General features: G+C 42.6%; 1 pseudogene; it reads left to right on the top strand.

Moving 5' to 3' along the window:
• Positions 1-7,043: 7,043 nt before the first annotated feature.
• On the top strand, positions 7,044-24,735 carry LOC115114522 (metalloreductase STEAP4-like; annotated as a pseudogene).
• Positions 24,736-26,594: the final 1,859 nt, after the last annotated feature.

Below are 26,594 nucleotides of genomic sequence, written 5' to 3' on the forward strand. Positions count from 1 at the left end.
GGTGCTTGACAGAGTTGAAAGCCTTGGCCAGGTCAATGAATATGGCTGCACAGTATTGTTTCTTATCGATGGCGGTTAAGATATCGTTTAGGACCTTGAGCGTGGCTGAGGTGTACCCATGACCAGCTCTGAAACCAGATTGCATAGCGGAGAAGGTGTGGTGGGATTCGAAATGGTCGGTAATCTGTTTGCTGACTTGGCTTTCGAAGACCTTAGAAAGGCAGGGTAGGATAGATATAGGTCTGTAACAGTTTGGGTCAAGAGTGTCCCCCCCTTTGAAGAGGGGGATGACCGCAACTGCTTTCTAATCTTTGGGAATCTCAGACGACACGAAAGAGAGGTTGAACAGGCTAGTAATAGGGGATGCAACAATTTAAGAAGATAATTTTTAGAAAGAAAGGGTCCAGATTGTCTAGACCGGCTGATTTGTAGGGGTCCAGATTTTGCAGCTCCTTCAGAACATCAGCTGACTGGATTTGGGAGAAGGAGAAAAGGGGAAGGCTTGGGTGAGTTCCTGTGGGGGGTACAGTGCTGTTGATCGGGGTAGGGGTAGCCAGGTGGAAAGCATGGCCAGCCGTAGAAAAATGCTTATTGAAATTCTCAATTATAGTGGATTTATCAGTGGTGACAGAGTTTCCTATCCTCAGTGCAGTGGGCAGCTGGGAGGAGGTGTTCTTATTCTCCATGGACTTTACAGTGTCCCAGAACTTTTTTGAGTTTGTGTTGCAGGAAGCAAATTTCTGCTTGAAAAACCTAGCCTTGGCTCTTCTAACTGCCTGTGTATATTGGTTTCTAACTTCCCTGAAAAGTTGCATATCACGGGGGCTGTTCGATGCTAATGTAGAATGCCATAGGATGTTTTTGTGTTAAGGGCAGTCAGGTCTGGAGAGAACCAAGGGCTATATCTGTTCCTGGTTCTACATTTATTGAATGGGGAATGCTTATTTAAGATGGTGAGGAAGGCATTTAAAAAAAATAATCAGGCATCCTCTACTGACAGGATGAGGTCCATATCCTTCCAGGACACCCGGGCCAGGTCGATTAGAAATTCCTGCTCGCTGAAGTGTTTCAGGGAGCTGACCCATTACAGATGCAGGCAATGCGACAGTGATCGCTGAGATCTTGGTTGAAAACAGCAAAGGTGTATTTAGAGGGCAAGTTGGTTAGGATGATATCTATGAGGGTGCCCGTGTTTACGGCTTTGGGGTGGTACCTGGTAGGTTCATTGATAATTTGTGTGAGATTGAGGGTATCAAGCTTAGATTGTATGATGGCTGGGGTGTTAAACATGTTCCAGTTTAGGTCACCTAGCAGCACGAGCTCTGAAGATAGATGGGGGCAATCAGTTCACATATGGCGTCCAGAGCACAGCTGGGGGCAGAGGGTGGTCTATAGCAGGCGGCAACGGTGAGAGACTTGTTTTTAGAGAGGTGGATTTTTGAAAGTAGAAGTTCAAATTGTTTGGGTACAGACCTGGATAGTAGGACATAACTCTGCAGGCTATCTCTGCAGTAGATTGCAACACCGCCCCCTTTGGCCATTCTATCTTGTCTGAAAATGTTGTAGTTAGGGATGGAGATTTCAGAGTTTTTGGTGGTCTTCCTAAGCCAGGATTCAGTCACACCTAGGACATCCGTGTTGGCAGAGTGCTAAAGCAGTGAATAAAACAAACTTAGGGAGGAGGCTTCTATAGTTAACATGCATGAAACCAATGCTATTACGGTTACAGAAGTCATCAAAAGAGATCGCCTGGGGAATAGGAGTGGAGCTAGGCACTGCAGGGCCTGGATTCACCTCTACATTACCAGAGGAACAGAGGAGGACTAGGATAAGGGTACTGCTAAAAGCTATGCGAATTGGTCGTCTAGGACGTCCGGCACAGAGAGTAAAAGGAGTTTTCTGGGGGCGATAAAATAGCTTCAAGGTACAATGTACAGACAAAGGTATGGTAGGATGTGAATACAGTGGAGGTAAACCTAGGCATTGAGGGATGATGAGAGAGACATTGTCTCTAGAAACATCATTGAAACCAGGTGATGTCATCGCATGTGTGAGTGGTCGAACTTAAAGGTTGGATAAGGTATAATGAGCAGGACTAGAGGCTCTACAGTGAAATAAGCCAATAAACACTAACCAGAACAGCAATGGACAAGGCATATTGACATTAAGGAGAGACATGCTTAGCCGAGTGATCATAAGGGTCCAGTGAGTAGTCAGGTTTGTTGGTGTCACGGCGATTCAGACAGCTAGCCAGACCATGGGTAGCAAGCTGGCAGAGGATGGAGGTCTGTTTTTAGCCACCTCATGCGTTTTCCATCGGCAGATTAGTGGGGTTCCGTGTGGTAGAGGGGACCAATCCAATTGGCAAAATAGTTATAGTGACCCAAGAAAATTGTCCGATAGACCTATTCAGATACCAGCCGATAAGACAGCTAACAATTAGCGGGCCGCAGATGTGCGTTCAGGTAACGTGACGACGGAGGGGCCAGTTGGATAACTCCCCCGGGCAGATAACGTCAGTAGTCCAGTCGTGAAGGCCCGTTTGGGCTCCGCGTCGGCAGTAAAACGGGTCCGGATAGGTGATTGTAGGCCAGGAATGGCTGATGGAACTCTTCAGCTGGCTAGCTCCAGAATAATTCATGTTTGCTCCGGGACCAACGTAAGCCAATAGTCACTCGGATAGCAGCTAGCTAGCTGCAAGATCCAGGTGTAAATGTCCAGAGCTTGGGGTAGAAATCCGGGGATATGGAGAGAAAATAGGTCCGGTATGCTCTGGTCTGAGTCGCGTTGTACAAAACTGGTGATAGCTTTTCGAGCTAAAGGATAGCTGATGACCACCAACCGTGGTTAGCTGAATACTAACGTTAGCCGTTAACAATAACATTTAATTGATATGCAGTTGTATTTATTTTTTGTATTACATTGTTGCATTTTAATGCATATATTTTCAACCGTATGTCAACCAGACACTAGTTTTCCCTCTTACGTAAAGAGAATGGTGAAAGCTCTTTCTCTCTCATATCCTCTCTCTTACTGTATATCCTCTCACTTCTTTGACTGATTGTACAGTTATACCCAGATGAAACACAGGTTTCAGAGCCGTGTAAAAGTTTTTCAATTTATGTTTTGTGTCTGTCTGATACATCTCCGGGGGCAGGTCAGACTCATAAAAACACATCTATCAGTGTGATCCTCTCTGGAGCAGAGTTTTCCTCCAGAAAACAGACTCTCTGAAACCCAGCAACAGGTTTCCCTTTCATCACTAGATAGACAAAGTGGCCCGCAGTGTCTAATGTTATGGGGAACACTTCCATTTGTGGTGGATATAGCTGTATGTTTGTGTAGATGCCAAATATCTAAATACATAGATGAACTTTTAGGTGCATGCAGAATGTAGAGACAAAGACATACTCCCAGAAACCACTTGTACCAACACTAAAAACACAGGAACAATGTGGAAACAGTGTTGATTCAACCAGAGTCTGACAAGTGGGATCTTTTGGACTTATTATATTTATTGCATCAATAAAATAAATGGGTATATATTTTCCTTCACTTACTTACTTAAACCTCTCTAGGGTATGTGGGACGGTAGCGTCTCACCTCGTTAACAGCCAGTGAAACTGCAGGGCGCCAAATTCAAAACAACAGAAATCCTATAATTAAAATTCCTCAAACATACATGTATTTTACACCATTTTAAAGATTAACCTGGATTTACAACAAGTGTTTCATGCGAATATTCTAAAATACACATAAAAACAAAATGTGCATTTTCCCACCAGAGATGTTTCCATCAAATTGACTTGTGGGTAAAATGTTGTGCGTGATGTAGTCAACACAAAAATACATTCTGTGGTTAAATTCCCATGTTCCAAATAAAAAATAGAAGCTAAATGTGTTTGCATTCCATTTTCAACTCTGCCAATAGAACAGCTCGCAGATACAGTGCGGGTATAGCCTACATGATGAGATGATTATGGACAGAGTATTTGTATTTCTCAAACAGCAGCCAAGCACATCAATCATGATATTACCAGAAAAAGACCCTTAATACTTCTTGGAAAGGAGCATCAAGCTCATAACTGTGCACTTTCACCACTCTGTGAAGTTTGTCATAACTTATTTCATCTGTAGATTATTAAACTGCATGCTTTCCTGAGTCGTAATGGGAGGACCGCACACTATATCATCGTGTGACTCTATGTTTACTTCAGTATGATGTTTATTATATCAATTTTTGGCATTTCTCTATTTATTTTAGACTCAAAAAAGATCCCACCTGGTTGAGCATGTTTTGACACATCTGGAAGGTTTACCGAAAAATGTGCTGTTTCCATCAGGCCTGTCATGACCTTTTTTTTTATCTGACAGTTTACTCACATAAAGGTTGGATGGAAACCTGGTTCATGAGGAAACTAAAAATGCACAGGTGAATAATGCAGGATGTTTAAAATGCACAATACTGTTTAACTTCTTGCGTCGAGCCATCCCGGATCCAGGATTGTGTAAATCTATCCGCAAGCTCATTAGCATAACACAACGTTAACTCTTCATGAAAATCGCAAATGAAATTAAATCAATATGCTAGCTCTCAAGCTTAGCCTTTTGTTAACAACACTGTCATCTCAGATTTACAAAAAGATGCTTCTCAACCATAGCAAAACAAGCATTTGTGTAACAGTATTGATAGCTATTGATAGCTAGCATTAGCATTTAGCGTTAGCATTCAGCAGGCAACATTTTCACAAAAACCAGAAAACCATTCAAATAAAATCATTTACCTTTGAAGAACTTCGGATGTTTTCAATGAGGAGACTCTCAGTTAGATAACAAATGTTCAGTTCTTCCTGAAAGATGATTTGTGCAGGAGAAATCGGTCCGTTTTCTGCGTCATGTTTGGCTACCAAAAAACCCCGAAAATTCATTAATCAAAACGCCAAACTTTTTTCCACATTAACTCCATAATATCGACTGAAACATGGTAAACGTTGTTTAGAATCAATCCTCAAGGTGTTTTTCACATATCTCTTCATGATATATCATTCCTGGAATTCTCCTCTCTGTCTCAATCACATGGATGAATGCGAGCAGCTTGGAGATTACGCAGCAATTTCAACAAAGGACACCGGGCGGACACCTGGTAAATGTAGTCTCTTATGGCCAATCTTCCAATGATATGCCTACAAATACGTGACAATGCTGCAGACAACTTGCAGAAACGATAGAAAGGGCAGGCTCATTCCTGGCGCTTTCACAGCCATATTAGGAGAAAATGAAAAACAGAGCCTCAAAAATCCTGCTAATTTCCTGTTTGAAGTTTCATCTTGGTTTCGCCTGTAGCATCAGTTCTGGGGCACTCACAGATAATATCTTTGCAGTTTTGGAAACGTCAGAGTGTTTTCTTTCCAAAGCTGTCAATTATATGCATAGTCGAGCATCTTTTTGTGACAAAATATTGCGCTTAAAACGGGCACGTTTTTTTATCCAATAATGAAATAGCGCCCCCATAGGTTGAAGAGGTTAAATATACCTTTTCATTTGTTTATGCTCTCAAAAGTTTCCACATTTGAAATGTTCTGTTGATTGGTTTGTTTCCCTTTCTGTTGCTTTAGCCTCATCTCCTTTTCTTTCATTGTACTTGGTATAATGCTATTTTTATGAATGTGTGTTGTGAGTGTTTGTAAAGTACTACATTATCAATGTTATATCAACTTGTGACTGCTATTGTTCATCTGGATCAAATAAATGTTTATAATGTTATGTTCTTCAATACATATCTACAGTATTAATGAAAACCCTGATGTAAAATTCCCGGTTTAGGAATCATTTCTTGACGAACTCAAAAAAAGAGATCTAAGATCTATTGAAGTTCAAGTTGTCTATGCTGATGTTTCCTCTTGTGTGACTGAGTCAATATTTCTATAAGTAAGGGAACTGGTGAAAAATAATACCTGTTTAGGTCAATAATGTCTGTCAAGTTTGCATGATATACCTGTTTCCTTTTTGTGTCATAACTGCTGATGATAGAAATGAAACAAGTAGAAGAGGAAACAAGTAGAAGATAAGTATTCAGCTCTCTCACACACACCAACAAGGCACTCTGACAACCCACAAGGTAAGTTCATGTATTTTACAAATTGATGTTAAACCTGTTGCAATGCTAATAACATCACCTGAATGTGAGAGGGTGTGTGTGTTTGGGACGGGGGACCTGGGGCGCTCTCTGGGCCTGCGTCTGCTGCAGGCGGGGTACGGGGTGGTGTTCGGCAGCCGACGGCCCCACAACAGCAGCAGCCTCATACCCCACGGAGCACAAGTACAAAATAAAATAGATCTGTTTTTACTGTGTTGTAAATGTATTTCAATATATTTGTTTATGTTTGAAGGAGTATATGTGAATATACTGTATTTGTGTTTATGTGTGTATCAACATGTTGATGATGTATATGCAGGTCCTGGGCCATGCTGCAGCTGCTCAGTCAGCCCATCTGATCTTCATCACAGTCTAGAGAGAACACTACGACTTCCTGGTACCACTGGCCAATCAGCTAAAGGGAAAGGTAGCATATATGTTTTATTACTTTTGCTATATGTATGAATGTCTGTTTTGTCAGCATGTAACTGTAAAGTTGCCGAATATAATGTATATCCCAGCGTATTTAGCCAGTATATTCTATGTCCCAGTGTATTTCAAATCAAATTTGTATTGGTCACATACACATGGTTAGCAGATGATATTGCGCGTCGAGCGAAATGCTTTTTTATTTAGCCAATGTATTGTATGTACCAGTGCATTTAGCCAATATAATGTGAATTCCAGTGTTTTGGCAAATACAAAGTATGAATCAGTGTATTTGATTCCATATTGAATTGCAGGTGTTGGTGGACCTCAGTAACAACCTGAGGAAGAATCAGTACCCAGAGGCCAACGCAGAATACCTGCAAAGGTGAGCGCTATACAGTAAATGTTGTTATTATGTGTATGTTTTTTTGTAAATTAGGAATGTTTTAATATGTTGATGTAATGTAAATGTGGTAATATGTACATGAACATCCTGGTCCCTGGAGCTGAGGTGGTTAAAGGCTTCAACACCCTGTCTGCCTGGAGTCTGCAGAATGGACCTTCAGATGCCAACAGACAGGTACACGAATCAAGGTTCAAGCCATGCCCATGAAACCAATTGGCTGCTAGATTCAAGTCTATATACACTACATGTGCAGTGTGTACACTACATGTATACAAAAGTATGTGGACACATGCTCGTCAAACATCTCATTCCAAAATTATGGGCATTAAAATGGAGTTGGTCCCCCCTTTGCTGCTATTACAGCCCCAGTCTTCTGGGAAGGCTTTCCACTAACATTGTTGCGGGGACTGGCTTCCATTCATCCACAAGAGCAGTAGTGAGGCTCTCTGTCAGTGTTCCAATTCACTCAAAAGGTGTTCAACGGGGTTGAGGTCAGAGCTCTGTGCAGGCCAGTCAAGGTCTTCCACACTGATATGACAAACCATTTCTGTATGTAGCTCGCTTTGTGCACAGGGGTATTGTCATGCTGAAACAGCAAAGAGCCCCAAAGTTGCAACCGAGGACGGCTGATTTTTACTACGCTACGCACTTCAGGACTCAGCCACCCCGTTCTGTGAGCTTTTGTGGCCTACCTTATCACGGCTGAGCCGTTGTTAATCCTGGACATTTCCACTTCGCAATAACAGCACTTACAGGTGATGGGGCAGCTCTAGCTGGGCAGATATTTGATGAACTGACTTGTTGGAAAGATGGCATCCTGTGACGGTCCCATGTTGAAAGTCACTGAGCTTTTCAGTAAGGCCATTCTACTGTCAATGTTTGTCTATGGAGATTGCATGGCTGTGTGCAGATTTTATACGACTGTCAGCAACAGGTGTCGCTGGAATTTCAGAATTTCACTAATTTGAAGGGGTGTCCACATACTTTTGTATAAATAGTTCATCTACAGTGCCTTCAGAAAGTATTCACATCCCTTTACATTTTGTTGAGTTACAGCCTGAATTTAATTTGATTACATTTAGATTTTCTCTAACTGGCCTACACATTACCCCATAATGTCAAACTTCTACACTGTATCGGCAGCCTCTGGTAAGACAAGGGGTTGCGGTCTACGTATATTTGTAAACAACAGCTGGTGCATGATATCTAATGAAGTCTCAAGGTTTTGCTCGCCTGAGGTAGAGTATCTCATGATAAGCTGTAGACCACACTATCTACCTAGAGAGTTTTCATCTGTAATTTTCGTAGCTGTCTATTTACCACAACAGACCAATACTGGCACTAAGACCACACTCAATGAGCTGTATACCACCATAAGCAAACAGGAAAACGCTCATCCAGAGGCGGCGCTCCTAGTGGCCGGGGACTTTAATGCAGGGAAATTTAAATCCGTTTGACCTAATTTCTATCAGCATGTTCAATGTGGGGAAAAAAACTCTAGACCACCTTTACTCCACACTCAGAGAAGCATACAAAGCTCTCCCTCGCCCTCCATTCGGCAAATTTGAACATAATTCTATCATCCTGATTCCTGCTTACAAGAAAATATTTAACCAGGACGCACCAGTGACTCGATCAATAAAAAAGTGGTCAGATGAAGCAGATGCTAAGCTACAGGACTGTTTTGCAAGCACAGACCACAGACTGGAATATGTTCTTGGATTCTTCTGATGGCATTGAGGAGTCCACCACATCAGTCACTGGCTTCATTAACAAGTGCATCGATGACGTCATCCCCATAGTGACTGTACATACATACCCCAACCAGAAGCTATGGATTACAGGCAACATCCGCACTGAGCTAACGGGTAGAGATGCCGCTTTCAAGGAGCGGGACTCTAACCCGGAAGCTTATAAGAAATCCCGCTTGGCCCTCCGGCGAACCATCAAACAGGAAAAGCGTCAATAGAGGACTACGATCGAATCGCACCACACAAGCTCCGACAGTCGTCGGATGTGGCAGGGCTTGCAACTTTTACAGACTACAAAGGGAATCACAGCCGAGAGCTGTCCAGTGACATGAGCCTAACGGACGGGCTAATTACTTCTATGTTCGCTTCAAGTCAAGTAACACTGAAACATGCATGAGAGCATCAGCTGTTCCGGATGACTGTGTGATCACGCTCTCCGCAGCCGATGTGAGTAAGACCTTTAAACAGGTCAACATTGACAAGGCCACGGGGCCAGACGGATTATCAGATTGTGTACTCCAAGCTTGCGCTGACCAACTGGCTAGTGTCTTCACTGACATTTTCTCCCTGTCTGAGTCTGTAATATCAACATGTTTCAAGCAGACCACCATAGTCCCTGTGCTCAAGAACACTAAGGTAACCTGCCTAAATGACTACCGACTCGTAGCACTCACGTCTGTAGCCATGAAGTGCTTTGGTCATGGCTCAAATAAACACCATTATCCCAGAGACACTAGACCTACTCCAATTTGCATACCGCCCCAACAGATCCACAGATGATGCAATCTCTATTGTACTCCACACTGCCCTTTCACACCTGAACAAAAATAACACCTATGTGAGAATGCTTTTCATTGACTACAGCTCAGCATTCAACACCATAGTGCCCTCAAAGATCATAACTAAGCTAAGGACCCAGGGACACGTCAGTAAACACCCTGGGTCCCTCTGCAACAGATTCCTGGACTTCCTGACGGGCCACCCCCAGGTGGTAAGGGTAGGTAACAACACATCTGATCCGGGAGCCCCTTAGGGGTGCGTGCTCAGTCCCGTCCTGTACTCCCTGTTCACTGATGACTGCGCGGCCAGGCACGACTCCAACACCATCATTAAGTTTGCCGATGACACAACAGCCTGATCACCGACAACGACGAAACAGCCTATAGGGAGGAGGTCAGAGACCTGGCCGTGTGGTGCAAGGACAACAACTTCTCCCTCAACGTGATCAAGACAAAGGAGGTGATTGTGGACTACAGGAAAAGGAGGACCGAGCACACCCCGATTCTCATCGACGGGGCTGTAATGGAGCAGGTTGAGAGCTTCAAGTTCCTTGGCATCCAGATCACCACCAAACTAACATGGTCCAAGCACACCAAGACAGTCTGGAAGAGGGCTTGACAAAACCTATTCCCCCTCAGGAGACTGAAAAGATTTGCATGGTTCCTCAGATCCTCAAAAGGATCCACAGCTGCACCATCGAGAGCACCCTGACATGTTGCACCACTGCCTGGTATGGCAACTGCTTGTAAGTAAGGTCCATTACATCACCAGGGCCAAGCTTCCTGTCATCCAGGACCTCTATACCAGGCGGTGTCAGAGGAAGGCCCTAAAAATTGTCAAAGACTCCAGCCACCCTAGTCATAAACTGTTTTTTTTACCTTACGGCAAGCAGTAACAGAGCGCCAAGTCTAGGTCCAAGAGGCTTCTAAACAGCTTCTAATCCCAAGCCATAAGACACCTGAACATATAATCAAATGGCTAACCAGACTATTTGCATTATCCCCCCATCTTTTACGCTGCTGCTACTCCCTGTTATTATCTATGCATAGTTACTTTAATAACTCTACCTTCAAGTACATTTCAAATCAAATCAAATGTAGTTATATAGCCCTTCATAGCCCTGTCTGTACAGGGTTTATGAGAAAACTGAGGATGGATCAACAACATTGTAGTTGAGTGAAAAGAAGAAAGCCTGTACAGAATAAAAATATTCCAAAACATGCATCCTGTTTGCAACAAGACACTAAAGTAATACTGCAATAAATGTGGCAAAGCGATTCACTTTTTGTCCTGAATACCAAGTGTTATATTTTTTGGGCAAATCCAATGCAACACATTGCTGAGTACCACTCCATCTATTTTCAAGCATAGTGGTGGCTTCATTGTGATATGAGTATGCTTGTAATCGTTAAGGACTGGGACATGTTTCAGGATAAACAATTAATGGAATAGAGCTAATCATCAAAGCCTACTTCATTCAAACATACCCTCGTAAAACTGACTATCATACCGATCCTTGACTTTTGTCATTTACAAAATAACTTTACATAACACTCTACTCAGCAAATTGGATGTAGTGTATCACAGTGGCATCCGTTTTGTCACCAAAGCCCCATATACTACCCATCACTGCGATCTGTATGCTCTCGATGGCTGGCCCTCGCTACATATTCGCAAATTCGTCACCAAACCCACTGGGTCCAGGTCATCTATACGTCTGTGCTAGGTAAAGCCCAGCCTTATCTCAGCCCACTGATCACCATAGCAACACCCACCTGTAGCATGCGCTCCAGCAGGTATATTTCACTAGTCATCCCCAAAGCCAACACATCCTTTTGGCCACCTTTCCTTCCAGTTCTCTGCTGCCAATGACTGGAACGAATTGCAAAAATCACTGAAGCTGTAGTCTTATATCTCCCTCTCTAACTTTAAGCATCAGCTGTCAGTGCAGCTTACCGATCACTGTACCTGTGCACAGTCAATCTGTAAATAGCACACCCAACTACTTCATCCCCATATTGTTATTTATCTTCTTGCTCTTTTGCACCCCAATACCTCTACTTGCACATCATCATCTGCACATCTATCACTCCAGTGTTAATGCTAAATCTTGCAACTGAAAGGTTGTTAGAGCGTTGGGCTAGTAACTGAAAGGTTGCTAGATTGAATCCCGAGCTGACAAGGTAAAAATCTGTCGTTCTGCCCCTGAACAAGGCAGTTAACCCACTGTTCCTCAGCTGTCATTGATAATAAGAATTTGTTCTTAACTGACTTGCCTAGTTAAATAAAGATAAAAAATAGATAAATATAGATTTTTCTGTTGTGTTATTGACTGTACGTTTGTTTATGTGTAGCTCTGTGTTGTTGTTTTTGTCACACTGCTTTGCTTTATCTTGGCCAGGTCACAGTTGTAAATGAGAACTCAACTGGCCTACCTGGTTAAATAAAGGTGAAATAAAAATACAATAAATAAAAGCATGAGCAATATCCTACAGGAAAACCTGGTTCAGTCTGCTTTCCACCAGCCACTGGTAGCTGAATTCACCTTTCAGCAGGACAATAACCTAAAACTCAAGACCAAATCTACACTGGAGTTGCTTACCTAGAAGACAGGGAATGAAAATGGTTGTCTTACTTTCTCTCCTCCGTGCTGAATAAGTACAGCTTCATTCTGGAGCTAGAAACCTGTATTGTGCATTGTGGGGGACAATTAACCAATTCTTGGTGGATTTTATTAGTGCTTGGGGTTATTGTCTTGCTGGAAATACACTTTCATCCAAGTTCCGGCGTCCTGGTAGAGGCAATCAAGTTCATTGTAAAACAAATCCAGGTACTAGGTAAAGTTAATGATGCCATTGACCTTAACAAGGACCCAAGGACCAGTGTAAGCAAAATATCATCTCGATTCTGTCTTATGTAGCAACATTGGAAATGGTGTTTTTTTACATTTTACAAAGTAGAGGCTCAGAGCTAGAAAATAGTATATCATACACTACAGTTGAGAAACAATGGGAAAGTAATTCTGCTTTGAAACCTCAGTTTTAAGAAAGAACACCCATTCAGCATCATTCACACCCTCTTAAGCCTTAGCCCCACCCATCTCTTTTAGGATTCACGCGAGGCCAAAGATTTCATGACTAAAGGTTAGTTTAAACTAAGTCTATCGACAGTTGTTGCATTGACATCAGGAACATCAAACCTGTCGTTGTCGTTAGGAAAAAGTATAAACACAAAAACGAAAGGCTGCATTAGCAGCTTGGTGGTCCAAAATAGCATAACTAATGTATTTAAATAACTTCTTAGGGCTAGGCCTCTTTTTTCTCAATTTCCGCCTGAATGACATGCCCAGAGTAAACTGCCTGTTGCTCAGGCCCTGAAGCCAGGATATGCATATAATTGGTACCATTGGAAAGAAAACACTTTGAAGTTCATAGAAATGTCATAGTAATGTAGGAGAATATAACACAAAAGATATGGTAGGAGAAAATCCTAGCCTAGCCCTTAACACCAATAAACCCACCCATTTAAAAATGTATTTAGTATACGTCAATCTAGCAAACCAGGCAACTAAAAGCAACTTTCCAAACAATGTTTTGACTTGTTTCTAGCTTGTTAGCTAGCTAGCTAATGTTAAGTTAGCTGGCTAGCCAGCTCAAATAATGACCATATCATAAAGCTGACAACATCTTAGCTTATTTGTCTTCATTATTACAGGAAAAGAAACTCACAACAAGATCGTTATTTACAAGTTGATGGCGAGCCAATTACAGAAAATAGCTTGCGGTTGTGAGTGTGACGAAATAAAAGCAGGTCATTCTACCGTAGCATTTTAGTACTTGGACAATGTCTCGTTGGCCTAACATTATACCCTAATTTGACTTTGGTGCAAGTCATGTTCTTCACGATACCATCTCTGTTAAAAACATACAATATCAATTAAAATCAAAGCTACTTGCATAGTGGAGTCTTCTGTTTAGACATGTAGTGAGCCGGCCAGCTAAGGTTAGCTAAACAATGACCCATAATCCCAACTCATAATGTCCCTACCCTTCATGAATCTGCAGGTAGCTAACCAACAAGGTTCAATGTTATCTAGCTAGCTAATGTTAGGCTATAACTAGCAATGCAAATGGCTCAGAGATACAAATAATATTAATACACAGATTATACACATAATGTTAGTAAGCTAGCCAGCTAAAGTTAGCTAGCTAGCTAAATATATGCTTTGATTTGAAATGAAAACAACTTTCTGACAAAATAGAAACATATAATATCTGAAAATGTAGCTAGCTAGACTATCTTACCTGGATAGACGGATAGACACTTCCCCCTCTCTGTCACGGATACCATAGTTGTCCTTAGTTTTAAGATGCATTTTATATGTGTTCTCTTTTCGACTCCCTCTGCATATTTGCAATCAAATGCCAGAATTTCCTCCATCTCCTTAGCTATCATAATCTAATTCCACTGATTTCAAAACTCGGTCCTCCAGAAAGTGGTGAACAACACTTTTGCAGTTCTACATGTACTACGTGATATCTTAAAAAAAAAAGCCACATTCGAAAGGATTACCTACACAAACTGACCAGATCATGTTATAGACAGAAGCGTGCTACATGGCAACCAATCCGAATAATGGATGGGCATGTCCAGCCCATCCATTATCTCAGCCAATCATGGCTGGCGGGAAGGTTCCTGACTTTTCCATAAAGAAATCAACTAGGCAATTTTATTTGTATTTACTGATGGCATACACGTTTGTTATTAAGGCACATGAAAGTTCACATGTTCCAGAAGGCATTTCTGACTAAAAAAGCATTTGGAATTTTTTAATAAAAATTATATTCAAATGTCTCTCCTGTGAAGTAGTGACGCACAACATACGCCTAGTGTCCTGAAATGAGTCAAATATTTAACAGTGGGTTTGAAGTACATTTCTGCATATGCTTGTGTTTTTCAATGCCAAATCCACAACTGGTGTGCTCAGCCTTGATTTGGTCTTATGTAGCAACATTTGAAATTGTGTTTTTTAAATTGGATAAAAGCAGAGACACAGAGCTACACAATGGTATATCATATACTGCATTTGAGGAACAATGGGAAAGTACTTCTGCTTTGAAAGTTGATTAACTTGTAACCTCACTTTTGAGGAATTGTTTTGGTACATACTGGAGAGCTCTAGTTGAGGTTTGCCTAGTTAAATAAAGGTAAAACAAATACTGGAGGACTCTTCTTTGTCTACGTCCATTCAGCACCTTTCACACCCTCTTAAGCTTTAGCTCCACCAATCTCTTTAAGGGTTGATCTGAGCATTCTGTCCAAACAACAGCAGTCAAACACCCAAGCTAACTGGCAAACAGTTGTCGCAGGGACATTCTATTAAAATGGACACTTGCATAGTGGAGTCTTTTGTTAAGACATGTAGCTAGCTAGCTAACCAACCAAGTTCAATGTTAGCTAGCTAACATTAGGCTATAACAAGCAAAGCAAATTGCTCTGAGATATTAATAATAAGATCATACATGTAATGTTAGCTAGCGATCCAGCCAGCTAACATTAGCTAGCTAGCTAACAGTATACTTTATGAAAAGACTCTGTCAAAATTAAACACGTGTAATATCTGAAAATGTAGCTAGCTAGACTCCCTTACCTATGGTCTAAAATCGGAGTAGATTGCCAGAGCGAATTTACCAGCTACTTCTATCAGCTGTTGTCGCAGTGACATTCTATTGAAATGGATACTTTCATAGTGGAGTATTTTGTCAAGGCTAGACTAGCTTACCTGTGTATACATTATCGTTGGATGCTTCTCCTTGTCATGGATGCTTAAAGATGTAATCCGGAGACAAGTGTTTTCTCCATCTCCTTAGCTATCATACTCTAATTCCACAGATTTTAAACTCTTATGCAGTTCTGTTTTAGAAGCCGCGTTAGACAGGATTACCTACACATACTAACCAGCTCAAGTAGACAGAAGCGTGCTATATGGCAGTCCAATCCAAACTCATCTCTCAGCATATCCAGCCCACTCGTTATTTCAGCCAATCATGGCTTGCGGGAAAGTTGCTGCCTTTTCAGTGGCTAAACCAACTAGGCTGGTAATTTTAAAAAAAATATTTGGTATTTACAGATAGCATACAAGTTTGTTACTAAGGGCACATGAAAGTTCACATGTTCCAGAAGGCATTTCTGCCAATAAACGCATTTTGCTTAAAAAAAGATTATGTTCAAATGGCTCTTGTGTGTAGTTGTGTACCCACGACATACACCTAGTTTTCTGAAACGGGTCACATTTTAGAATAAGGCTCAGTGTCGTTAACCTCACAAAGTGAGGTATTGAAAACAGGGGTGTCAATACCTTTTTTAAAGATTATTACTTGTTAAACAAAATATCTTTCACTAAGCACAAGTATTAGTATAAAATAATATAATGTCCCACATTTTTGGAACATACATTATAGCTCAGTATTTGAATGATTTATTTTATGTAGGTATTTTTGTGCATATTTATAAAGGGTGTCAATCATTTCGGACTCCACTGTATGTGCATAAATATATGTCAGGTGTATATCTGCGGGGAAAGTGTGGAGGCCAAGCAGGCGGTGATGGCGGTAGCCACCAAGCTGGGTTTCAGTGCCTTGGACCAGGGCTTTCTCTCAGTGGCCCGGGAGCTGGAGGACTTCCCCCTGCAGCTGTTCCCCCAGTGGAGGCTCCCCCTGTACATCGCCACTGGCCTCAGTGCTGCCTTCTTCTTCTACCTGCTGATCAGAGACATCATCTATGCATACGTCACCCAGGGCGAAGACATCTCCTTCAGAATCATAGTCTCACTGGCTAACAAGGTACTGGCCACAGGCCCTCGATGTGTTTGTGTTTCTGTGTGTGTTATCAGCTGTTCAAGGTGTGTGTGTGTGTTCTCGCCAGGTGTGTCCCATCGTGTCTCTGATCATGCTGTCTCTCTGTTACCTGCCTGGTGTCCTGGCTTCCTTCCTGCAGCTCTACAGAGGCACCAAGTACAGGTCAGACCTCTGTGTGTATGTGAGTGTGTTTGCATACATGTATACAATACAATGTATGTATATGTGTGCATCTACACTACATGACCAAAAGTATGTGGAAACCAGCTTGACAAACAGCTCATTCCAAAATCATGGGCATTAATATGGAGTTGGTCCACCCTATGCTACTATAACAGCCTCAAATCTTCTGGGAAGGCTATCCATTCGATGTTGGAACATTGCTGCAGGGACTTGCTTCCATTCAGCCACAAGAGCATTAGTGAGGTCGGGCACTGATGTTGAGCGATTAGGCCTGGCTAGCAGTTGGTGTTCCAATTTATCCCAAGGGTGTTCCATGGGGTTAAGATGTGTGCTCTGTGCTCTGTGCAGGCCAGTCAAGTTCTTCCACACCAATCTCGACAAACCATTTCTGAATGGACCTCGCTTGGTGCACGGGGCATTGTCATCCTGAAACAGGAAAGGGCCTTCCTCAAACTGTTGCCACAACATTGGAAGCACAGAATCATCTAGAATGTAATTGTATGCTGTAGCATTAAGATGTCCCTTCACTGGAACTAAGGGACCTAGCCCGAACCATGAAAACAGCCCCAGAAAATTATTCTTCCTCCATCAAACTTTACATTTGGCACTATGCAGTCGGACTGCCAGAGAACGCGTTTCCACCGCTCCAGAGTCCAATGGTGGAGAGCTTTACATTTACATTACATTTAAGTCATATAGCAGACGCTCTTATCCAGAGCGACTTACAAATTGGTGCATTCACCTTATGACATCCAGTGGAACAGTAGTGCATCTAAATCTTTTAAGGGGGGTGAGAGGGATTACTTTATCCTATCCTAGGTATTCCTTAAAGAGGTGGGGTTTCAGGTGTCTCCGGAAGGTGGTGATTGACTCCGCTGTCCTGGCGTCGTGAGGGAGTTTGTTCCACCATTGGGGGGCCAGAGCAGCGAACAGTTTTGACTGGGCTGAGCGGGAACTGTACTTCCTCAGTGGTAGGGAGGCGAGCAGGCCAGAGGTGGATGAACGCAGTGCCCTTGTTTGGGTGTAGGGCCTGATCAGAGCCTGGAGGTACTGAGGTGCCGTTCCCCTCACAGCTCCGTAGGCAAGCACCATGGTCTTGTAGCGGATGCGAGCTTCAACTGGAAGCCAGTGGAGAGAGCCGAGGAGCGGGGTGACGTGAGAGAACTTGGGAAGGTTGAACACCAGACGGGCTGCGGCGTTCTGGATGAGTTGTAGGGGTTTAATGGCACAGGCAGGGAGCCCAGCCAACAGCGAGTTGCAGTAATCCAGACGGGAGATGACCAGTGCCTGGATTAGGACCTGCGCCGCTTCCTGTGTGAGGCAGGGTCGTACTCTGCGGATGTTGTAGAGCATGAACCTACAGGAACGGGCCACCGCCTTGATGTTAGTTGAGAACGACAGGGTGTTGTCCAGGATCACGCCAAGGTTCTTAGCGCTCTGGGAGGAGGACACAATGGAGTTGTCAACCGTGATGGCGAGATCATGGCATTGCGCATGGTGATCTTAGGCTTTTGTGTGGCTGCTCGCTATGGAAACCCACCTCATGAAGCTCCAGACGAACAGTTATTGTGCTGACGTTGCTTTCAGAGGCAGTTTGGAACTCTGTAGTGAGTGTTGCAACCGAGGACAGGCGATCTTTACATGTCACACGCTTCAGCACTCGGCGGCCCTGATCTGTGACCTTGTGTGGTCCACCACATCGCGGCTAAGCTGCTGTTGCTCCTAGACATTTCCACTTCACAATAACAGCGCTTAACTTTGACCGGGGCAGCTCTAGCAGGGCAGACATTTTAGGAACTGACTTGCATCCTATGACAGTGCCACCTTGAAAGTCACTGAGATCTTCAGTAAGGCCATTCTACTACCAATGTTTGTCTATGGAGATTGCATAGCTGTGTGCTCGATTTGATACACCTGTCAGCAAGGGTATGTCTGACATAGCCAAATCCACTCATTTGAAGGGGTGTCCACATACAATACCAGTCAAAGGTTTTAGAACACCTACTCATTCAAGGTTGTTTTCTTTTTTCTTTACTATTTTCTACATTGTAAAATAATAGTGAAGACATCAAAACTATGAAATAACACATCAGGAATCATGTAGTAATCCAGAAATTGTAACCCTAGAGGCCAGGTCATCTGATGCAGCACTCCATCACTCTCCTTCTTGGTGAAATAGCCTTTACACAGCCTGGAGGTGTGTTGGGTCACTGCCCTGTTGAAAAACAAATGATAGTCCCACTAAGCCCAAACAAGATGGGATGGCGTATCTCTGCAGAATGCTGTGGTAGCCATGCTGGTTAAGTGTTTCTAAATAAATCGCAGACAGTGTCACCAGAAAAACACCCCTACACCATAACAACTCCTTCTCCATTCTTTACGGTGGGAAATATACATGCAGAGATCATCCATTCAAACACACTGCGTCTCACAAAGATATGGCGATTGGAAACAAAAATCTCCAATTTGGACTACAGACCAAAGGACAAATTTCCACTGGTCTAATGTCCATTGCTTGTGTTTCTTGCCCGATCAAGTCTCTTCTTCTTATTGGTGTCCTTTAGTAGTGGTTTCTTTGCAGCAATTCAACCACGAAGGCCTGATTCACGCAGTCTCCTCTGAACAGTTGATGTTGAGATGTGTCTGTTACTTGAACTCTGTGAAGCATTTATTTGAGCTGCAATTTCTGAGGCAGTTAACTCTAATGAATTTATCCTCTGCAGCAGAGGTAACTCTGGGTCTTCCATTCCTGTGGCGGTCCTTATGAGAGCCAGTTTCATCATAACACTTGAAGGTTTTTGCGACTGCACTTGAAGAAGTTCTTCAAATCTTCTGTATTGATTGACCTTCATGTCTTAAAGTAATGATGGACTGTCGTTTCTCTTTGCTTATTTGAGCTTTTCTTGCCATAATATTGGTCTTGGTCTTTTACCAAATCAAATTGTATTAGTCACATGCGCAGGATACAACAGGTGTAGACCTTACTGTGAAATACTTACTAGACCCTAACCAACAATGCAATTAAAAAATAAAGAATAAGAAATTAAAGTAACAAGTAATTAAAGTGCAGCAGTAAAATAACAATAGCGAGACTATATACAGGGGGTACCGGTACAGAGTCAATGTGTGGGGGCACCGGTTATGTACATGTGGGTGGAGTTATTAAAGTTACTATGCATAGATGATAAGAACAGAGAGGAGCAGTGGTGTAAAAGAGGTGGGTGGGAGGGGGGGGACTCCGGTACCACTTGCCATACGGTATCAGAAAGAACAGTCTATGACTAGGGTGGCTGGAGTTTTTGACAATTTTTAGGGCCTTACTCTGACACTGCCTGGTATAGAGGTCCTGGATGGCAGGGAGCTTGGCCACAGCGATGTAGCAGTTGCCATACCAGGCAGTGAGTGATACAACCAGTCGGATGCTCTCGATGGTGCAGCTGTAGAACCTTATGAGGATCTGAGGACCCATGCCAAATCTTTTCAGTCTGCTGAGGGGGAATAGGTTTTGTCGTGCCCTTTTTTTCTTTTTTTTTAACTAGGCAAGTCAGTTAAGAACAAATTCTTATTTTCAATGACGGCCTAGGAACAGTGGGTTAACTGCCTGTTCAGGGGCAAAACGACAGATTTGTAGCTTGTCAGCTTGGGGATTTGAACTTGCAACCTTTCGGTTACTAGTCCAGCACTCTAACCACTAGGCTACCCTGCCTCTTCACGACTGTCTTGGTGCAAATAGGGTTATCTTCCCTACCTTGTCACCACACAACTGATTGGCTCAAACTCATAAAGAAGGAAAGAAATTCCACAAATTAACTTTTAACAAGGCACACCGGTTAATTGAAATGCATTCCAGGTGACTACCTCATGAAGCTGGTTGAGAAATGCCAAGTGTGCAAAGCTGTCATCAAGGCAAAGGGTGGCTATTTGAAGAATCTCAAATATAAAATATATTTTTATTTATTTAACACTTTTTTGGTTATTACAGGATTCCATATGTTATTTCATAGTTTTGAAGTCTTCACAATTATTCTAGTAATAATAAAGAAAAACCCTTGAATGAGTAGGTGTTCTAAAACGTTTGACCAGTAGTGTACTTTTGTGTGTGTATATATATATATATATATATATATATATATATATATTGTATTTTTGTTGATTATAAGTGTTTATGTATGTTTAACATCAGGCGCTTCCCTGATTGGCTGGACCGCTGGATGCTGTGCAGGAAACAGCTGGGTCTTCTGGCACTGGGGTTCGCCTTTCTGCATGTGCTCTATACACTTATCATACCCATACGGTCAGTGGAACATTCACTCAAATGCACACGCATGCATGTGCACACACACACACAGTGGAATGTGTCTTCCTTTGGATTTTAGTAAAGAAAGTATTGATTTTGTTCCCAGGTACTATGTGAGGTTCAAGGCCACTGAACGCACTGTCTCTGTGGTAAGAACACCTACACATTTTCAAACAGTGAACAATGGATAGACAAAATAGTGTACAGATTTAAGATCTTAATTTGATCACTCTGTTGTCACTGAGATTTTTATGCGCCGCAGGGTTTACATAAATTCACACTAATACATTATATTAAAGAGATTCTCTGGAACTTTTTGTGTACTTTTTGGCCAGTAGCTCTGAAAGTAGCACTCACGAGCCAAAAGTGGCGAAAACGAATACTTCGTGACACCACGTCATTGCTTTCTCTGCATCTGCTGTGGCCACTGAGTCGTTGGGCCAGCCCTGCAACCTCATTGGTTAATGCTGGGCTGGCCTCTTGCTAGCTGTCACTCAAATGCGAGGGGCTGAAGCTCTTTGGCTAGAACTCAAATTGCTAGGGAGCTGGCCCACATGCGGGAAATGTAGGGAAAATGGCGATGCACAGCTTCAAGAAAACAGTCACTTTTCAAGTATTTTGTGGCTAATTAAGGTAAGAAAGAAATGTATGAACCACATATTGAGCCATCCAGCCCAATGCAGGAGGTTTAAAAAATCAAGTATTATCTTAGTCGCCAACGTACTCAAGCATGTCTTAACAGTATAGCACTTTTCATGTAGCCTAATTTTGGCCAGCTAATAGCCTAACCACCAATCAAGTAACATTACATTGGTGGAAAATTGTGAACGGACTAAACGTTCAAGTGCTGTTGCTGAAGGATTATTTTTTGCTTTGACAACACTGGTCATATTAAGATCCTACATCTGTATATTGGACACACACCTACAGTATATAGCAGTATTCAGGCACTGGTTTTGATTATAAACACTGGTTACACCTCTCTCTTGCTCGCTCTTTCTCTCTCTCTCGCTCTCTCTCGCTCAGATCAGAGAGAACAGGACCACTGAGTTTGATACAACGGCGGCCTGGCGTGGCGACTCCTACTTATCCCTGGGAATTCTAGGATTTAGCCTGTACGTCCTGTTAGGAATCACATCTCTTCCCTCCGTCAGTAACGTTCTCAGTTGGAGGGAGTTCAGCTTCATACAGGTGGGATTACCAGAATGGAGCACACTGAATACTTAGACCAGACATTTTTACTAGCGTTGGGTGAATAAATCAACACATTTACATATCGCAATAATATTTTGTACAATATTATATTGATACTTTGACTCCAAGTATCGATTTGCCTAGCGCTAGTCAGCTGTGCCCCTGGTATTTTTCATCCTATAGCTTGTTCTCCATCTTCTTTTTAAATAGTGAGCCAACATGTTTTCAGCACTTTTATTTCCATGACTGATAAAAAAAAACATTTTTCTCACCCTCTCTCGTCTTTCTGCAGCAGACATACCGTATCGCACCTAAGTATCGTGATAATGTCGCATTGAGGTCCCTGGCAATTCCCAACCCTAATTTGTACACTTATCTCCTTCAGTGTTTCCCTTATTAACGTATTCATGTGGGGTGCAGAGCCAACATCCAGGCCAGAATGCAATAAAACTCCAGGAAAGTAATCTGATTTTCAGCAGACAAGCCAGAGGTTATGCGCTGGGGATATGAAGCTGTATTCCCATCACTACGGAGAACACACACACACTCATTCATAAATGAAACTGGGTCAGGAGAAACTGCGGCTCATTCTCTAATTCATTCATTTCCCTCAAATTGATGCAGTGATTTAAATGTTAAATTATTCATCAGATGTAATTTAGGAGGAATATATTACAACAGGTCAGAAGAATTCACCTAGAGATCGTGTGTGTGTGTGTGTGTGTGTGTGTGTGTGTGTGTGTGTGTGTGCGTGTGTGTGTGTGTGTACGTGTGTGTGTGTGTGTGTGTGTGTGTGTGTGTGTGTGTGTGTGTGTGTGTGTGTGTGTGTGTGTGTGTGTGTGTCCATGTGTGTGTGTGTGTGTGTGTGTGTGTGTGTACGTGTGTGTGTGTGTGTGTGTGTGTGTGTGTGTGTGTGTGTGTGTGTGTGTGTGTGTGTGTGTGTGTGTGTGTGTGTGTGTGCGCGCGCGCAGGGGCAGAATGCACCCCCAAAAATCTGAGGGGCACAAGGTACGTGAGGATAGCTGGGTGATGGCTAGGCCCCCCATCTGGAAGTTGTAGCATTTTGCGTTAGTCAAACACCTGAAGCAGCTCTTTCCTGTAATCTAGAGCCATAATCATTATGCTTAATTCCATGTATCCTCCTGACTGGTGGTTCTTTTTTTAAAGAAACTAAATATTCTTCTCTGCATCTCTGCTAAAATCTGGGTAAAAGCTTGAAAGGAATGTGAGTCTTATTCAGTACATTTAGTAACTGCTTGCTTTTTTCATGTCTACCAACCTTGCCAGCAGGCATGCCAGCTAAGATGGTTATACAAGCTAGCTACTCTAACTTGATTGATAGCAAAGAATGGCTTCTTGGCAGCTAGGGTGGGGTAAGATAAAAACAATTATAAATTAACTAGTTAGATGGGCAATTCACTTAGATAACATTAAAAAAAATAGACACAAATGTACACAAAAAAGTTAAATTTCTCATGAGATGGCAAAAGGGCAGGTGCTCAAGCTCCCTTAGACCTCTATCTGTGCACGTGCCTGGCATGTGTGTGTATGTGTGTGTGGTTCATGTGTTTATGTGTTCTTTTCTCCCCCACCAGTCCAAGCTGGGTCACCTGACTCTGCTGTTATGTACGGCTCACACCTACCTGTATGGCTTGAACAAGTTCCTGCGTTCCTCCACCTACAAGTGGTACACCCCACCAGGCTACATGCTGTGTCTGGTGCTTCCCTCTGTGGTGCTGCTGCTCAAGCTGTGTGGACCGAACCATCACCCGCATACGCCAGGGATGGGAGAGGGGGGCAGATCAGAGGAACCCTAAAGACAGCCAACCACTGATACCTTAGACACACACACACACACACATACAGACACACACAAAATAACACCCTCAGTGTGATGACAGCTTTGTCTTCAAGGCATGAACTCTTGTTTCTTTGCTATTATACCCTCTGAGGTTGTCTACCATTCAATCATCGTTTGCAATGTTTCTGGGATTTAAAAAAAACAGCAATAACATTTAATTGATATGCAGTCATATTTATTTTTGTATTACACTGTAAACATTGTTGCATTTTAATGCATATATTTTTAACCATATGTAAACCAGACACTAGCTTTCACTGGTGAAAGCTCTCTCTCTCTCTCTCTCTCTCGCTCTCTCGCTCTCTCTCGCTCTCTGTGTATATCCTCTCTCTTCTTTGACTGATTGTACAGTTATCCCCACATGAAACACAGGTTTCAGAGACATATAAAAGTGTTTCAATTTATATTTTGTGTCTGTCTGATACATCTCCAGTTGCAGGTCAGACACATAAAAACACATTTATCAGTGTGATCCTCTCTGGGGCTGAGTGTTTTTATTTCCTCCAGAAAACAGACTCTCTGAAACCCAGCAACAGGCTTCCCTTTCATCACTAGATAGACAAAGTGGCCCACAGTGTCTTCTGTTATAGGGAGCACTTCCTTTGTGGTGAATATAACTGGCTGTTTGTGTAGATGCCAAAGATCTAAATACATAGATGAAGAGGCAAAGCACAAAGACACACTCCCATAAACAGCTTGAACCAACACTAAAAACACAGGAACAGTGTGAAAACAATGTTGATTCAACCAGTGTGTGCCCAGTGAGATCTTTTAGACATGATTGAAGTGACAAGGTTAATTTTTTTGTATTTGTATTGCATCAATAAAATAAATGGGTATATATTTTTCCTCACTTACTTACTTAATAAAATACTACACACACAAAATATGAAGTGAAGTTCCATTAGCCTATTAGACTTTTGGAGAAATTTGTGATTTCTTCATGAAAGAACAGTTAGTGGCAAAAGTGACACACAATCAGTGGCAACCCCTCACTCAGCCCCACCTCTTTATCTAAATAAATGTCATGTTTTTTGTTGACTGTTTTGCATGTTATTTTAATAATAATAATAATAATTACATTTACATTTAAGTCATTTAGCAGACGCTCTTATCCAGAGCGACTTACAAATTGGTGCTTTCACCTTATGACATCCAGTGGAACAGCCACTTTACAATAGTGCATCTAGGTCTTTTAAGGGGGGGTGAGAAGGATTACTTTATCCTATCCTAGGTATTCCTTAAAGAGGTGGGGTTTCAGGTGTCTCCGGAAGGTGGTGATTGACTCCGCTGTCCTGGCGTCGTGAGGGAGTTTGTTCCACCATTGGGGGGCCAGAGCAGCGAACAGTTTTGACTGGGCTGAGCGGGAACTGTACTTCCTCAGTGGTAGGGAGGCGAGCAGGCCAGAGGTGGATGAACGCAGTGCCCTTGTTTGGGTGTAGGGCCTGATCAGAGCCTGGAGGTACTGAGGTGCCGTTCCCCTCACAGCTCCGTAGGCAAGCACCATGGTCTTGTAGCGGATGCGAGCTTCAACTGGAAGCCAGTGGAGAGAGCGGAGGAGCGGGGTGACGTGAGAGAACTTGGGAAGGTTGAACACCAGACGGGCTGCGGCGTTCTGGATGAGTTGTAGGGGTTTAATGGCACAGGCAGGGAGCCCAGCCAACAGCGAGTTGCAGTAATCCAGACGGGAGATGACAAGTGCCTGGATTAGGACCTGCGCCGCTTCCTGTGTGAGGCAGGGTCGTACTCTGCGGATGTTGTAGAGCATGAACCTACAGGAACGGGCCACCGCCTTGATGTTATTTGAGAACGACAGGGTGTTGTCCAGGATCACGCCAAGGTTCTTAGCGCTCTGGGACGAGGACACAATGGAGTTGTCAACCGTGATGGCGAGATCATGGAACGGGCAGTCCTTCCCCGGGAGGAAGAGCAGCTCCGTCTTGCCGAGGTTCAGCATAATGTAAAAATATATGTATTATTGAGTTAATAAAGCTGCACATCGATAATCTACTGGCTAATCCTTGTCGTATGAAGAGAAATTCGAGATAAAATGTATCGGTGCTCATCGGCCATTGAACATACAGTTGAAATCGGAAGTTTGCATACACTTATGTTGGAGTCATTAAAACTAGTTTTTCAACCAATCCACAAATTTGTTGATAATAAACTATAGTTTTGGCAAGTCAGGTTAGGACATCTAATTTGTGCATGGCACAAGTAATTCTTCAACAATTGTTTACAGACAGATTATTTCACTTATAATTCACTGTATCACAATTCCAGTGGGTCAGACGTTTACATACATTAAGTTAAATGTGCCTTTAAACAGCTTGGAAAATTCCAGAAAATTATGTCATGGCTTGGGAAGCTTCTGATAAGATAATTTACATAATTTGAGTCAATTGGAGGTGTATCTATGGATGTATTTCAAGGCCTACCTTCAAACTCAGTGCCTCTTTGCTTGACATCATGGGAAAATCAAAAGAAATCAGCCAAGACCTCAGAAAAACAATTGTAGACCTCCACAAGTCTGGTTCATACTTGGGAGCAATTTCCAAACACCTGAAGGTACCACGTTCATCTGTACAAACAATAGTACAGAAGTATAAACACCCTGGGACCACACAGCCGTCATACCGCTCAGGAAGGGGACGTGTTCAGTCTCCTAAAGATAAATGTACTTTGGTGCGAAAAGTGCAA

This window comes from Oncorhynchus nerka, linkage group LG3 (genome assembly GCF_034236695.1).
Source record: "Oncorhynchus nerka isolate Pitt River linkage group LG3, Oner_Uvic_2.0, whole genome shotgun sequence".
NCBI lineage: Eukaryota > Metazoa > Chordata > Actinopteri > Salmoniformes > Salmonidae > Oncorhynchus > Oncorhynchus nerka.